The 15,668-nt window shown below is 38.4% G+C and overlaps 1 pseudogene; it reads left to right on the top strand.

Moving 5' to 3' along the window:
- The first annotated feature begins 13,906 nt into the window (after window positions 1–13,906).
- On the top strand, window positions 13,907–15,084 carry LOC122453371 (annotated as a pseudogene).
- Window positions 15,085–15,668: the final 584 nt, after the last annotated feature.

Below are 15,668 nucleotides of genomic sequence, written 5' to 3' on the forward strand. Positions count from 1 at the left end.
AATGCTACTTAAAAAATTAAATTCTGAAAGAGAAAAATAGTACCATACATAAAGACTTGAGAATTTCTTCTGAAATAATATGCCCCCACTTTGCTAACTCTGTAAATACAGCACAGTAAAAAAATGGGCAAAAAGCACATATTTGTTATTTAGATTTATATATCAAGTGGACACAGGAGAAATATATTATTTTGAATTTTGGTTTTGTCTTGAAATATGTTTATCCTTTTGGCATATAGATAGGTTTAGTCATTATCATTTGTCATCTCAGAAGAGATATAAGCAATCATTTTATTGGAAACCATGCATTTTCCAAATGACCAATCTAAATTTTCTGTTTTGTTGTTTCTATAAATGAGAAAGCAGAGGCCACTCTGTTTAAGTGACTGAGACACCATTATTCACTGAATCAACAGCAAAGTTGAGCTTGTATTCATCTCATTTCTTTATGTCCCACAGTCTGATTTCAACCATGGGATAATTATAATTATAAATACTCATGGGAATACAACATGATACATAAACACTTACATGAGTCAGCTGTAATAGAATACTGGATCTGGAATTAGATATAGGTTTGAATTTTTAGCCTCAATTTCCTAGATATGTAATTTTGGGAGAATTATTTTATTTCCCAGTTGTGTCTGACTCTTTGTAACCCCATGGACTCTCTATAGTGTCCACGGGATTCTCCAGGCCAGAATACTGGAGTGGGTAAGCCTTTCCCTTCTCCAGGGGATCTTCCCAACCCAGGAATCCAACATAGATCTCCTGCATTATGGGTGGATTCTTTATCAACTGAGCTATCAGGGAAGCCCATTTACTTCTCTAGATTTCAGTTATCTTTTCCATAATGCTATTACGGGAACCCAATGAGAAAATTTATGGAGAATACCTGGCAATTTTAAATGTTAAGCAAATGGTAACCTCTGTCCTGTTCCATTGCCATCTATTCCTCTCACAGTGAATCTTACCATTTTTAACTGTGACTCATTATTTTGGTAAGATTACATTCATACAAGCGGAAGTGTCAGGAGTCTAACCTAGATAGATGTTTCGTCATTCTCCACCCTGTGGGTAAACAGTATACAGTTGACACAAGATGTTACGAGATAGATACATAAACTTGGAATCTAAAAATCTGCCTAAATGGTTTTAATTACTCCAAAATATAAAGTTTTTGAAGTTCAAACAGTCAAATTAAGAACTTAATTACAATGCTTTTTATTGCTATCATTTTATCTAATTCTAGTTTCTTCATCTAGACTGTGAAGTCAAAAAAGAAGAGAAAATAACATGCTTCAAAGAGAAGTCTACATTCCTTGACTTATAGTTTTATCCTCAGTAAATACCTGAGACTGATTGTATGAAAAGTTTAATGATTAAGTTTTTAAAACTGAAAGAATAGCATTGAAGCCAATAGTATTTTTAGAAAAAAAGACTTAAGGAACATCACTATACATAATGTTCATACATTTTGCATCACTAGTCTCTAAAAGTATTTACATGAACAGAATTAGGTATCGTTTGACTTGTGTGGCAAAGAGAAAAAGAGCCTTCTTAGTTTTTGTTGTCTTTATGATCTTAAGAATTCACCAAATCATAAGGGTTGAGACAGATTAGATTCACAGCAGTGCATTTTATTTTAAGAATATGAAGATGCCATAAAAATCAAGCCAAAAGAAAGCAATGATATTTCTAGTCCCATTAATCTAAAAGCTCTCCTATTAATTTCAGGTCCAAGGAACTTAGCTAATACATTTTCCATTGATAGGCACTCTAAATCGTTTTCACATGTATATTGCGGGAATGAACGTTTGTCCTTGGAAAGTGGTAGAACTCTAGAGGTAAATGAAAAAGCCTTTTATTTTTTCCCTTTTGGGGCAAACTGAGGACTCTTAAGAACTTTTCAGTGTCTTTTTATTTTTTGCCCTATCCCCAAAGACCCAAGCAATCAATTACTAAAAATTAAAAATATTATAATAACTCTATCTTCCAACAACAAACATGACTAACTGAACAACATTCGATAAAAATGACTTCACCTCTTGGGTTCCTATCACTGTTTCTCTCTCTTCCCCCCTGTTGGACAGAGCTATCTTCACTCCACTGTCATCTCCAAAATGGAGCAAGCAGAGGATCTCTAGGCCTCTTTCCAGGTCTTATATTCTCAATGAGTTAGTTCCCTTATCCATAATTTTCCAAACCTTTCAGTAAAAGCTTGTTGAATCAAAGTAGAATGAATATGCAGCTGTTTGGCACCATATGGTCAAACATCTGGATATTGGACTAAATTTTTCAGTCTTTCAAGGTGTTTAATTTTTTTTTGAAGATACTGTCTGCATCTGAACTTCTGATTTAATTCCAGAAATGTGAAATGGTGCTGTTAACTGCTCTCTAAGGAATGCAGTTCACCTGAGCCACACAGAATTAGCAAATCAGAAACTATTTCAACCTCTTTTCATTATCTTTTAATAGCAAACATCTAAAACTAGTACCAAAGGATAAGTATCGTGATTCGCTGTTGCAGTTCTGCACAGCTCCTCGCCCGGCTTCTTACCCATCACAGTCGGGTTGTAACTATAGCAATGGAGTCTGGCTTTTATTAACAAAATGAGAGAAACCTGTGCGGTAATAAGAAGGTAGCCCACCTCTCACTTAACAGTAGTTGTAAGGCTCAAATACCTTAGAGGCTTTTTCCTTTATGTCGACGTTCTTTCTCTGGTACACATAAACAGGACTGCATACCAAAAACATAGAGTCATCAGCTACATTCACTAGATCGGAATTGGGCCTGCAGCCATACCACCAACAGACTAAAACTTGCCAGGGCTCACAAAGAAGAGTTAGGCCAGCTTTTCTCTGGATAAGTTAACTCTGAAATATCAGGTCAGGAAAGTAACAGGATGTCAGAATAAATAGATTCTAGAGAACTGAAGTCTCTAAGATATAATCATATTGTGTGGTCACAGTTTGAAGAGGTTCCACAGTGGCCCCAATCCTAAGCTAATTTTTTTCCAGACAAAATCCAATTCAATAGCCTCTGCTAGCATGGGCATCTTTAACCTGGGCTTTGCTGCTCTACACGCAGATTGTTTTTAAGAGCAATCTAAAATTTAGTGAATTTTTCTTAAAATTTTAGAAATTGGGGATTGTGTTTGCTTAATCAGTCTATCAACATTTCATCTTCTCAGTCTTTTATGATATTTATTTTGCCCACTACCCTATACCATTCTCTCACTTCCGGAAGCTCTCCTGGTACCCCTTCCAGGAAAATTTTGAGATTGATACATCTTCCAGCTATGAAGCTCTCCGAAGACTCCATCTCTTACCTGTGCTAAACTGGAATTCACTTCTCCAGTGATATAGTACAGGACCCAAAAACTAAAATTATCCAGAGCAAGTGAATATGACATTTAAGAAAAAAAGTTAGATTTTTCCTAAAAATATGATTTTAAAAACTGTTCAGATGTGATTTTTCAATACTAATGCCCATGGTTATCACCATGATGGTTATCACATGATGCTGATATTCAGCTGCATCAAACCTAACTGAAATGATCACTTAGCTCTATAACTTCACCAGCCATTCCATTCCTGTTGTTTTCATCAGTGTTATCACATGTTCAAACCTCTTTCCTAGAAGGAAGCAATGATCTTTAGGTTGTCTACCTTCTGTCTCCCTTCCAGCTCTCTCTCACCATCCTGCTTCCAGGTGACCCATTATAAGTTGCAAAGGTAGCTATTGTCACTAACTTTCAGTGACTTTCAACTGCTTTCTCATGAAGGTCCAATCCTTAGTCTGACATTCAGTACCTCTGCCTATTTTCCCCAAAGACACTTCTACTGATGTTCAACTCTTCAATTCCAGTTGAATCAGATAATTTAGTGTTTTTTAAATATGCTGTGCTTTCACACCTCTTGGATCACATTATTTCCTCTGCCTTGAAATACCCTTTCTGAAATATCAGACATTAAAGTCAGGTTTTTAAAATTCTACCCAGTGCTATTTCAACAATTATATTCTGTCTCTCTGTTAACACAATTTATGTCTCATGCGTATAAAGTGATGTACTGCTAGGAACCCTGGTGTAGTAGAAAGAATACTGCCCTCTCCCCCACCCCATGATGTCCATATCCCAATCTCCAGAATCTGTGAATATGTTACCTTACATGGCAAAAAGAACTTTGTGGACATGATTAAAGTTGTGTGGGTACTGCGCTCAGTCGCTTCAGTCATGTCCAACTCTTTGCAGCCTTACGGACTCTAGCCTGCCAGGTTCCAATGTCCATGGGATTCTTCAGGCAAGAATACTGGAGTGGGTTGCCATGCCCTCCTCCAGGGGATCTTCCTGACTGGGGGATTGAATCTACATCTCCTCCATTGCAGATGGATTCTTTACCACTGAGCCACTGGGAAAGCCCAAGATTAATGGCTCAGATCTGCCTGCAATGCAGGAGACCCGGGTTTGATCCCTGGGTCGGGAAGATCCTCTGGAGAAGGAAGTGGCAAGCCATCCCAGTATTCTTGCCTGGAGAATTCCATGGACAAAGGAGCCTCGTGGGCTACAATCCATGGGGTCACAAAGAGTTGGACATGACTGAGCAACTAACACTTTCTTTTCTTTCTTGTTGGATTATCTGGGTAGGCATAATCTAATTATGTGAATTCCTAAAAGTGAAGGATCTTTGTCTACTGCAGTCAGAGAGAGAGATGAGGACAGAAGGTGGTTTAGAGAGATGAGATGTTGTGGCTTTGAAGATAGAGGAAGGCTGCCACAAAGGAAGTGGCCTCTGAAAAAGCTAGACTAGCAAGGAGGTAGATTCTCTCCAGAGACACTACAAAGGGGCAAAGTTTTGTGTAACCTTGCTTTTAGCCTGTGAGATCTTTGTCAGATTTCTGGTCTCCACGGCTGTAAGATAGTGAATTTGTGATGCTTAAACTACAAGGTTTGTGGAAAATTGTTACAGCAGCAAGAGAAAGCTAATATATATGGGTTCATATTCTAGAGTTTACTAAAGCAACAGGAAGTCAAGGAAACTGGAACTCCAAAATGGCTAGCCTAGGCTATCTTTTCCTTCCAGACCAGGACACTAATTAATTAATATAATATGAAAGTGAAAGTGAAAGTTGCTCAGTCATGTCTGACTATTTGCGACCCCATGGACTATACAGTGCATAGAATTTTCCAGGCCAGAATACTAGAGTGGGTAGCCTTTCCCTTCTCCAGGGGATCTTCCCAACGCAGGGATCCAACCCAGATCTCCCGCATTGCGGGTGGATTCTTTACCTGCTGAGCCACAAGGGAAGCCCAGGAATATTGGAGTGGGTAGCTTACCCCTTCTCCAGCAGATCTACCCAACCCAGAAATCAAACTGAGGTCTCCTGCATAGTAGGTGGATTCTTTACCAACTGAATTATGAGGGAAGCAATATCATATGAATATATACTAAATGTGCTAATTAGTTTTATCTTAAACACTCAGAACATTTTCAAGTGATGAAAAAAAGAAAACTTTTAAGGGTGCTCAAGTACATCATTTAAGTCAATTAAATTGATGTGGAAAGATACTTAAGGTAGAGGATTAGGTGCCTTGTATACACGAGGTGCCAAATGAAGATTCAGTAAACTCTTATGTAACACATTGAAAGTGAAAGTTGCTCAGTTGTGTCTGACTCTTTGTGACCTCATGGACTTTACAGTCTATGGAATTCTCCAGGTCAGAATACTGGAGTGGGTAGCCTTTCCCTTCTCCAAGGGATCTTCCCAACCCAGGGATTGGACCCAGGTCTCCTGCATTGCAGGCGGATTCTTTACCAGCTGAGCCACAAGGGATGCCCAAGAATACTGATGTGGGTAGCCTATCCCTTCTCCAGTGGATCTTCCTGACCCAGGAATCAAATCGGGGTCTCCTGCATTGCAGGTAGATTCTTTACCAGCTGAGCTATTAGGGAAGCCAATGTAATTAAGAAGGCTCAGAATATTAACCCACCCTGTCATAGTCACTGAGTCAGTAGACTCATTCATGTTTTCATTTATTCAACAGCTATTAAGTATCCAGTATTAAGTATTGTGGGCTTCCCTCATAGCTCAGTTGGTAAAGAATCTGCCTGCAATGCAGGAGACCCGGGTTCGATTCCTGGGATGGGAACATCCCCTGGAGAAGGAAATGGCAATCCACTCCAGTACTCTTGTCTGGAGAATCCCATGGACAGAGAAGCCTGGCAGGCTATAGTCCATGGGGTCGCAAAGAGTCGGATACAACTTAGGACACGCCTTAGTGACTAAACCACGCCACCATTAAATATTAAGTTATTAAGTATCCAGCTATTATCATTCAGTTGTAATTAATGAAAGATCAGAACTCTAGACTATGTCTGGTGCTAAAGAAAGATAGATTTATAAAAGTAAACACAAAATTATAATCTCTGGGCAGGATAAAGTTTTGAGGAATTCAGGCAGGCCTGAAGTAATGGGAGGTTTGGAGGAGCAGAATGTTTTAATGAAAAGGAAAGTCACAGAACTAAAATGCAGGAATCACTAAAAACAGTTTTACATAATGAATGGCTATTATTTAGGGTTTGCCTTTAGTGATTGAAGTAATCTCCTTGGAAGTTTATACTCAGCAAAAATTACACAACACTATATGCTGGATGTGGTATAACAAACATATAATCTATAACTCTTATATTATGTGAGTTATAGCCCCTGCTTTTCTGAAGATTACAGTCACACTGCTGATAAAGAAATGAAGACATTTAAAAAATACTGGTAAATTACATGCTGGTAAAGAAACAAAGACATTTAAGAAATAATGGTAACTTACGTGATACTTGATGAGGGCAAATAGCCCCTCATCAAATATCCTAGATTTGGGGGAGCAGGGCTATATACACTGAGATCCAAAGGATGAATTACAGAAGGTAAGATTCTCTTTATGGAACATTCTTCATAGAGAATATTTCCCTTAAGACATTTTTTTCCTTTCTGAGGGTCAATTTCCTCAATGAATTAGTGTGCCAGTTGCACCACTTAAGAGGTTTTAAACTACAAGAGACTGAATAAACCCAAACATATCCCTTGTTCTCCAAAGAAGTAGGTGAGAGGTAGGAAATTCCAGGGTGGATGATTTTAGCAGTTTAACAAAGCTGTCAAGGAGTTAGGATTTTTCATCCTTCTCAAGCACCCTCAGCAGGCTGGCCTTTCTCCTTAGCCCTGCACATAAGATGACAGCTTGTATTCCAGGTTTCACACATGGCTTCCAAAGGCAGGAAGGAAATAGGATGCTAATGTTCTTCTCCCTTTTTAATTAGAAAAAAAAAAAATTGTAACCAGCAGCTACTCATTCTCTACCCTGCCCCTAAGGATATTCCTCTTTCTATGGAAGGCTGTGACCAGGTCTTTTATAGAGGGTCTACATGACGCAGTTAAAAACAGAACGTGGAGATGTTGCAGAAGGGAATTATCTTATAATGTAGTAGGTGGACCGTCTAACCAGCATCCCATGTAATCGTGTAAAGTACTTGAAACTGCAGTTTTTTTGGCACCTCAGAACCGCTGGGTTTCTCATTCTATGTGGGTTCCACTAAGCATTGACTTCAGAGAGGCTCTGGAAGCTGCTTGTACACTTTCTTACTTATCTAATGTATGTATTAGATAAGTCTAATGCATGCTTGTTTCCTCATTCAGGCATAATCAAAGCAAAAGTAAACTTGAACCCAGGCCAAATCATTCTTCTCATCTATATTTTCACCTGAACCAGTCCTTTGTTTTCTGATCCAGACTGCTACCCAGAAATCATATAGCTATCCTTACCTGAAAAGAAGGGAAAAATGAGTATCTGGCATTTTGAGACTATATTTTTATGAATTGAGGGGGAAGAAATTGACAGTTAGGCAGCCAACAGAGTCTTGGACCCCATATAGAGTTTCAGAAACCAACGAAGAAACATTATGTCTTCAAAGGAAATGACTACCATAATGATATGATGGAAAAACTCTTGATGTTTCTCAAGAAAGTGATTTAAAAGGAGAGTTACTTTAGTTCTATAAGTGCAGATTCTGTACACGACTTAGTGTTTCTCAGGTGAATTCTAGATAGTCCAAGTTGCTTTTGCTGCTTGCCAAGCCTGTCATAGATTAACTCAGGCTTAGAGAAAGTTTTATTGTTTTTTTTTTTCAAGGACAATGGATTCTCAGCTTAAGACAATTGACACTGAGGCTAATTTCCAAATATCAACTGAAAAACTACAGACACTGCAACAGAATAGTTTGCATTCTGTGTGGTAAGTGTTGCAACCGCCCACAGAGCACCCTGTGTATGATCCTGGGATTACTGGATGCTCAGCATTAATGAAGCTAAGGTCGTGGGTGACCCACAGTTATGGGTCAGTTCCTGCATTGCAGAGTAAGGTGTGGGGATAGTCCTATATGCAGTTCCATGTTACTAAGTCTGTCTTAGCTCCTTTTCTATATCATTTTCAGAAGAGGGATGCTGGCAGTTTTATTCCTGTATCTCTCACAGGGCATGGATTTAAATTCTAGCTCCATTACTTGGAACTAGTGTGACCTTGGGCGAGTTACTTGATCTCAGTTTCTTTATAGATCTGGGAATACACTAACACTTGCCTTGAGGGCTGAGCATATATGTGTGTGTGTGTGTGTGTGTGTGTGTGAATACAAAATGGAAATTTGTGTAAAGAATTTAGTGCAGTGTCACTCAAAGAAAGTGTCCGATACATATTAGTTATTATTAAGAACCAAATATATTTATTGAATGGACATTAAGGCTTACTTTTCACATTAGCTAGCTGTGTGTTTTTAGCTAAGATGCTAAACTGGGCCTCATTTTCCACTTCTGTTAAAGGTGGGAGGTGTGCTAGAATCTTGAAGCTCAATTGAAGCCTTAAAGATCAGTGATATCCCTGGGCATGCTTCTAGGAAAAGAAAAAAAGAAAGCTTAAAACCCACCGAAGAAGAAAATTACTATACTTAGGCAATGTGGAAACGTCATCATGTAGCTTCATAACCAAATCTATCCATTCATCATTCTGTTACCAAGGACGAAGATAAAATGTTAACTGTAATGGGTAGAATGTTCATTAAGTGGCAGGACCCTTTAAAGAAAGAGAATCTTTTCTCTCTCCTGTCACGTGGGAAAAGGGATCCTTCCATGGCATTTTGTAAATGAGCTCTTGGCTATTGCCAGGTAGTGAGTTCCCAAGTTTAAGGTTTACCATTTATTGGCATCCAACAGAGAAACAGAGTACTTTTATTTGGAAATACATTTGGAAAGGATTCCAGAAAGCCCAGGCAGCATTAATTGTACTCTAGTTTGAGAGATTTTCACCTTTTCTGAGCTCTGTAACTAGCTGGCATGCTTCCAACTGTAATTTAGACTTACCATGAACTGTGGGTTGTTTTTTTTTTAATGTGTGCAGTGATTTTTTTTTTAAATCCAATAACTTCTTTTATTTGTTGTTCTGAATTTTAATTTTGCATCTGCTTTTCTTATTTTCCAGCACTCTCTAGCCCTTGTAAGATTATTCTCAAGAAAGTATATATTTTATCTATGGTTTTTAGTGATATTTTAAAACTTTGGCTATTTGGTGAATTTGGGTTCACTTGTGAAACCTTTACTAATCCCATTATGAGCTCCCCTCGGTATGTCTCTTACCCCAAGACTGCTTTATTTAAATTACAATAGGAAATGCCTCTGAACCTTCAAACATCCCAATTTATGCTCTTTTAATCAAACAACTGCAAGCCAGAGTGACTTTCCTAGTGAATTCATTAAGGGAACCAGATTTCATTTGGGCAGGACTTTTATTTTCTAGAAGATTAAAAATGTAGAAGGATTCTATGCACAATCTGATCTTATAGCTGCCTATGTGTTATGACCAAATAATCTGTGGTATAATCAACCAGACATCAGCATGAACATTATTTGCACAAAAAAGTGAACAGACATATGCACTTTGAATTGGAATCAGATCCATGTTCAAATTCTTATTTTGTTAATATGGACTCATGAAAGTGATGGTTAATGTTAGGTTATATATACATATATTTTAAAATCTAAGAATGGACTCTATTTTGGAAAAGTGGAAGAAATACATAAGATTATAGAACACTTATCTTATTAGATAAAGATTATGTTTTGGTGAACATGGAAGATAGCAGTATTTGCCTCATATATATTCAATTAGAACAGGAGACTGACTCAAGGACATTTTTTAAACATTGGTTTATAACATTATATGCATTTCATATGTACATTATATTTCTACTTCAAAAGTAGAAATATATTGTACATGTGAAACATATAAAACACTGCATATAGTATTAACATATACAAGTGGTGCAGTGGTAAAGAATTCACCTGCCAATGCAGGAGACAGAAGAGACACGGGTTCAATCCCTGGGTTGGAAAGATCCCATGGAGGAGGAAACAGCAACCCACTCCAGTATTCTTGCCTGGAAGATTCTATGGACAGAGGAGCCTGGTAGGCTATAGTCCATGGGGTCACAGAGTCGGACATGAGTGAGCGTGCACGGATGAGTATCTATCTATAGCATGCTCACCACCAAAAATTCAGTTTCCATCTTCTACCTTACAGGTGTTCCCCTTTACCCATTTCATTCTCCTCCACCCCTTCCCTCTGGTAACCACTATTTCGTTCTCTGCATTTTTGTTTGTTTATTCATTTATTTTGCTTTGCTTTGTGTTTTTTTTTTGTATTCCACACATGAGTGAAATCATATTTGTTTTTCTCTATCTGACATATTCATTTAGTATGATACCCTCAAGTTCTATCCAAGTTGCTGCAAATGGCAAGATTTCACCTTCTTATGGCTGTGTAGTATAACTTTGTAGATATATACACAATATTTTCTTTACCCATCCATCAGCTGATGAGCAGTTAGGTTACTTCCATGTCTTGGCTATTGTAAAGAATGCTGAGATGAACATAGGGGTGCATGTATCATTTCTAATTAGTGTTTTCATTCTTTGGGTTAAATACTCAAAAGCAGGAGAGCTAGAACATATGGTAGTTCAATTCTTAATTTTTAAAGGAATCTCCACACTGTTTTTTCCTCAGTGGCTGCACTAATTTACATTCCCACCAGCAGTGTATGAGGGTTCACTTTACTTCAAATTCTTGCCAATACTTATTGTTGTTTCTTGTCTATAACAGCCATTTGAACAGGTGTGAGGTAATTTCTCATTGTGGTTTTAATTTCATTTTCCTGATGATTAGTGATGTTGAATGTCTCTTCATATCCCTTTTTGCCATCTGTATGTCTCCTCTGGAAAAATGTCTGTTTATATCCTTGGCCCTTTTTTCAATTGTCTTTTTTTTTTTTTAATGTTGAGTTGTACAAGCTCTTTTTATATTTTGGATCTTAACCCCTTATCAGATTTCTGTTTGAAAATACTGTCTCCCATTCAGTTGGCAGCCTTTTTGTTTTGTTGATAGTTTCCTTTGCTGTGCAAATATTTTTTCTTTTGATGTAGACCCATTTGCTTATTTTTTCTTTTGCTTCCTTTGCCTAAGGAGACATAGGCAGAAAGTAATTGCCAAGACTAATTTCAAAAAGCAAACTGCCTCTGTTTTCTTCTAGGAGTTTTATAGTTTCAGGTCTTACATTCAAGTCTTTATTCCATTTGAGTTGGTTTTTATGTATGGTATGAGATAGCAGTCTAGCTTCATTTTCTTTTTTTGCATGTGACTGTCCCATTTCCCCAAAACCATTTATTAAACAGAATATCCTTTTTCCATTGTATGCACTTGGTTCTTTTGCTGTAAATTAATTGTCCATATGTGTATGTATTTATTTTGGGGATTTCAGCTCTGTTTTATTGATCAATGTGTCTGTTTTCCTGTTGATATTATGCTGTTTTGATTACTACAGCTTTGTAATATAGTTTGAAATCAGGGAGTGATTTCAAACTAAATCCATCTAGCTTAAGGACAGGCATTTTTTAAATTAATTACTTTAATTGGAGGCTAATTACTTTATATTGTGGTGGGTTTTGCCATACATTGACATGAATCAGCCATGGTGTACATGTGTACCCTGGTTCCAAACCACCCTCCCACCCTCCTTCTCCATCCCATCTCTCTGGGTTGTCCCAGTGCACTGGCTTTGAATGCCCTGTTTCATGCATTAAACTTGAACTGGTCATCTATTTCACATATGGTAATATACATGTTTCAATGCTATTCTGTCAAATCATTCCACTCTCACCTTCTCCCACAGAGTCCAAAAGTCTGTTCTTTATATCTGTGTCTCTTTTGCTGTCTCATATATAGGGTCATGGTTACTATCTTTCTAAATTACATATATATGTGTTAATGTACTAATTGGTGTTTTTATTTCTGACTTCCTTCACTCTGTATAATAGGCTTCAGTTTCATCCACCTCATTAGAACTGACTCAAATGCATTCTTTTTAATAGCTGAGTAATATTTCATTGTGTATATGTACGGTAGCTTTCTTATCCATTCGTCTGCCAATGGACATCTAGGTTGCTTTCATGTCCTAGCTATTGTAAACAGTGCTGCAATGAACATTGGGGTACACATGTATCTTTCAATTCTGGTTTCCTTGGAGTGTATGCCCAGCAGTGGGATTGCTAGGTCACATGGCAGTTCTATTTCCAGTTTTTTAAGGAATCTCCACATTGTTCTCTAGAGTGGCTGTACTAGTTTGTATTCCCACCAACAGTGTAAGAGGGTTCCCTTTTATCCATGCCCTCTCCAGCATTTATTGTTCGTAGACTTTTGGATAGCAGCCATCCTGACCGGCATGAGATGGTCACTGTAGTTTTGATTTGCATTTCTCTGATAATGAGTGATGTTGAGCATCTTTTCATGTGTTTGTTAGCCATCTGTATGTCTTCTTTGGAGAAATGTCTGTTTAGTTCTTTGGCCCATTTTTTGATTGGGTTGTTTATTTTTCTGGAATTGAGCTACATGAGCTGCTTGTATAATTTTGAGATTAATTCTTTGTCAGTTGCTTCATTTGTTATTATTTTCTCCCATTCTGAAGGCTGTCTTTTCACCTTGCTTATAGTTTCCTTCATTGTGCAAAAGTGTTGAAGTTTAATTAGGTCCCATTTGTTTAGTTTTGCTTTTATTTCCAATATTCTGGGAGGTGGGTCATAGAGGATCCTGCTGTGATTTATGTCAAAGAGTGTTCTGCCTATGTTTTCCTCTAGGAGTATTATAGTTTCTGATTTTACATTTAGATCTTTAATCCATTTTGAGTTTATATTTTTGTATGGTGTTAGAAAGTATTCTAGTTTCATTTTTCTACAGGTGGTCAGCCAGTTTTCCCAGCACCACTTGTTAAAGAGATTGTCTTTTCTCCGTTGTATGTTTTTGTCTCCTTTGTCAAAAATAAGGTAAGGAAAGGCATTTTAAAGTATGCCTTCTGTCTGAGTCAAGATGGGTTCAGCAACTGGGAAGGCTGCAGCTAAAGTAAAAGACTTCAGAGCCTAGGATGTGTGTCACTGGGGTCCTCTGGCTTATTTGTGTAGTGGAAACCAGCAGAGGGTGATGGTGAAGCTGGCTTGTAAAAAGAAATAACCTCTTTCTTTCTCATGAATCTTCAAGAGGTAGCCATATTTCATTTCTGTACCAAGGTTCTTAAAGAAATTGCCATTGCTTTTTCCTTAAATTTTATGAATTATATTTTTACTGTTAAATATTTAAAAACATTTTAATCTCTGACCTGGACGCAGCCGCCCTGGGGAAGTGCGGTCTCCACCTCCGCCCACGGACCTCGGGACAAAACCTCGATTTACAAATAGGTTGCCAGCCGCAGGCAAGGAGGTTTGGCCGACACCCCCTCCCCACCAGGGACCCCCGTCATTCCCCAGAGGGAAGACCATGGGCGGATGAGCCAGATGCTGCGGGAGGCCCAGCTGGAGGAGGAGGGTGAGCTGGTGGTGCTAGCAGACTACGGAGATGGGTCCCACTCCTCGGACGCCAAGCGGACACCAGGGAGGAGGAGGGAGTTCTGGACTTTAGCGACCCCCTTAGCACAGAGGCGAAGCCAAGGATCCTGCTCATGGGCCTAAGAAGAAGCGGCAAGTCATCCATCCAGAAAGTCGTCTTTCATAAAATGTCTCCCAAGGAAACTCTGTTCTTAGCGAGCACAAAGAAGATCTGCTGGGAGGACATTTCCAATAGCTCCTGTGTTAATTTTCAGATTTGGGACTTCCCAGGACAGATTGACTTTTTTGACCCCACCTTTGACTATGAGATGATCTTCTGAGGGACAGGAGCACTGCTATTTGTCATAGACTCCCAGGACGATTACATGGAGGCCTTGGCCAGGATCCACCTCAAGGTGACCAGACCCTACAAAGTCAACAGCGACATCAACTTCGAGGTGTTTATTCACAAAGTGGATGGTCTGTCAGATGACCACAAAATTGAAACCCAGAGAGACATTCACTAGAGGGCAAATGATGACCTTGCAGATGCTGGGCTGTAAAAAATTCATCTCAGCTTTTATCTGACAAGCATATATGACCATTCAATTCAATATTTGAAGCTTTTAGCACAGTGGTTCAGAAACTGATTCCACAACTTCCCACCCTGGAGAATTTGCTAAACATATTTATCTCAAATTTTGGAATTGAAAAGTTGTTTCTTTTTGATGTGGTCAGTAAGATTCATATCGCAACAGATAGTACCCCTGTGGATATGCAAACCTACGAGCTCTGCTGTGACATGATGATGTGGTCATTGATATTTCTTGTATTTATGGCCTCAGAGAAGATGGAGCAGGAACCCCCTATGACAAGGAATCAACAGCATTATAAAGCTGAATAATACAACAGTTCTTTATTTAAAAGAAGCGACAAAGTTCTTGGCTCTTGTTTGCTCTGTTAGAGAGGAAAGCTTTGAAAGAAAAGGGCTGATTGACTATAATTTTCATTGCTTCCGAAAGGCCATCCATGGAGTTTTTGAGGTGAGAATGAAAGTGATGAAATTGAGAAAGGTTCAGAATTGGCTGCAGAAGAAAACAGGAGCCACCCTCAACAGGACGCCAAGGCTGCTGCTATAGGTGAGGTGTCAGGAACATCTTTTGAAATCAGACGTTTCAGTGAAGCTGCTGCTCTGATTTGCACTAAAGGAAGATGAGGAGGGAGCTTGGGACACAAGACATACGTTTGTTGTAAAAAAAAAAAATCCTCCCACCCTGTCTTTTAATCTTCTCTTTTTTAAATAAAGTAAGCACTTTGAGGCAAAAACTTGTATATTAACAATGAAGTGAAATCTGCTGTAACTTCATTACACAAATGTAAACTTTTATGGTCTGTAGTAAGAAAAAATCCTGTGTGCATACTGCCAGGAACTGTGTATGTACATTTTGCACTTTTTCATGGTTTCTTTTTCTCATGGAACTAAAGTTTGATGAAACAACTTTTCTAAGCTTTGTTCTATCGTTGGTGCCTAGGACGTGCATACTGAGTCCGTAAATATGGGGCAAATGGAAATTAATCAAAAAGTGATTTGTTAGCAATGACTTTTTTAAGCATGGGAATCTTTGCTACCAATTTGTTGAGAAAAGTCAGTTTTCCATGGAGGAACAGATTGGGATGGCAAGTTCCAGGAGCAATAAGACCTGTCCCCTGTTTATAACAGATA

This window comes from Cervus canadensis, chromosome 14 (assembly GCF_019320065.1).
Source record: "Cervus canadensis isolate Bull #8, Minnesota chromosome 14, ASM1932006v1, whole genome shotgun sequence".
Lineage (NCBI taxonomy): Eukaryota > Metazoa > Chordata > Mammalia > Artiodactyla > Cervidae > Cervus > Cervus canadensis.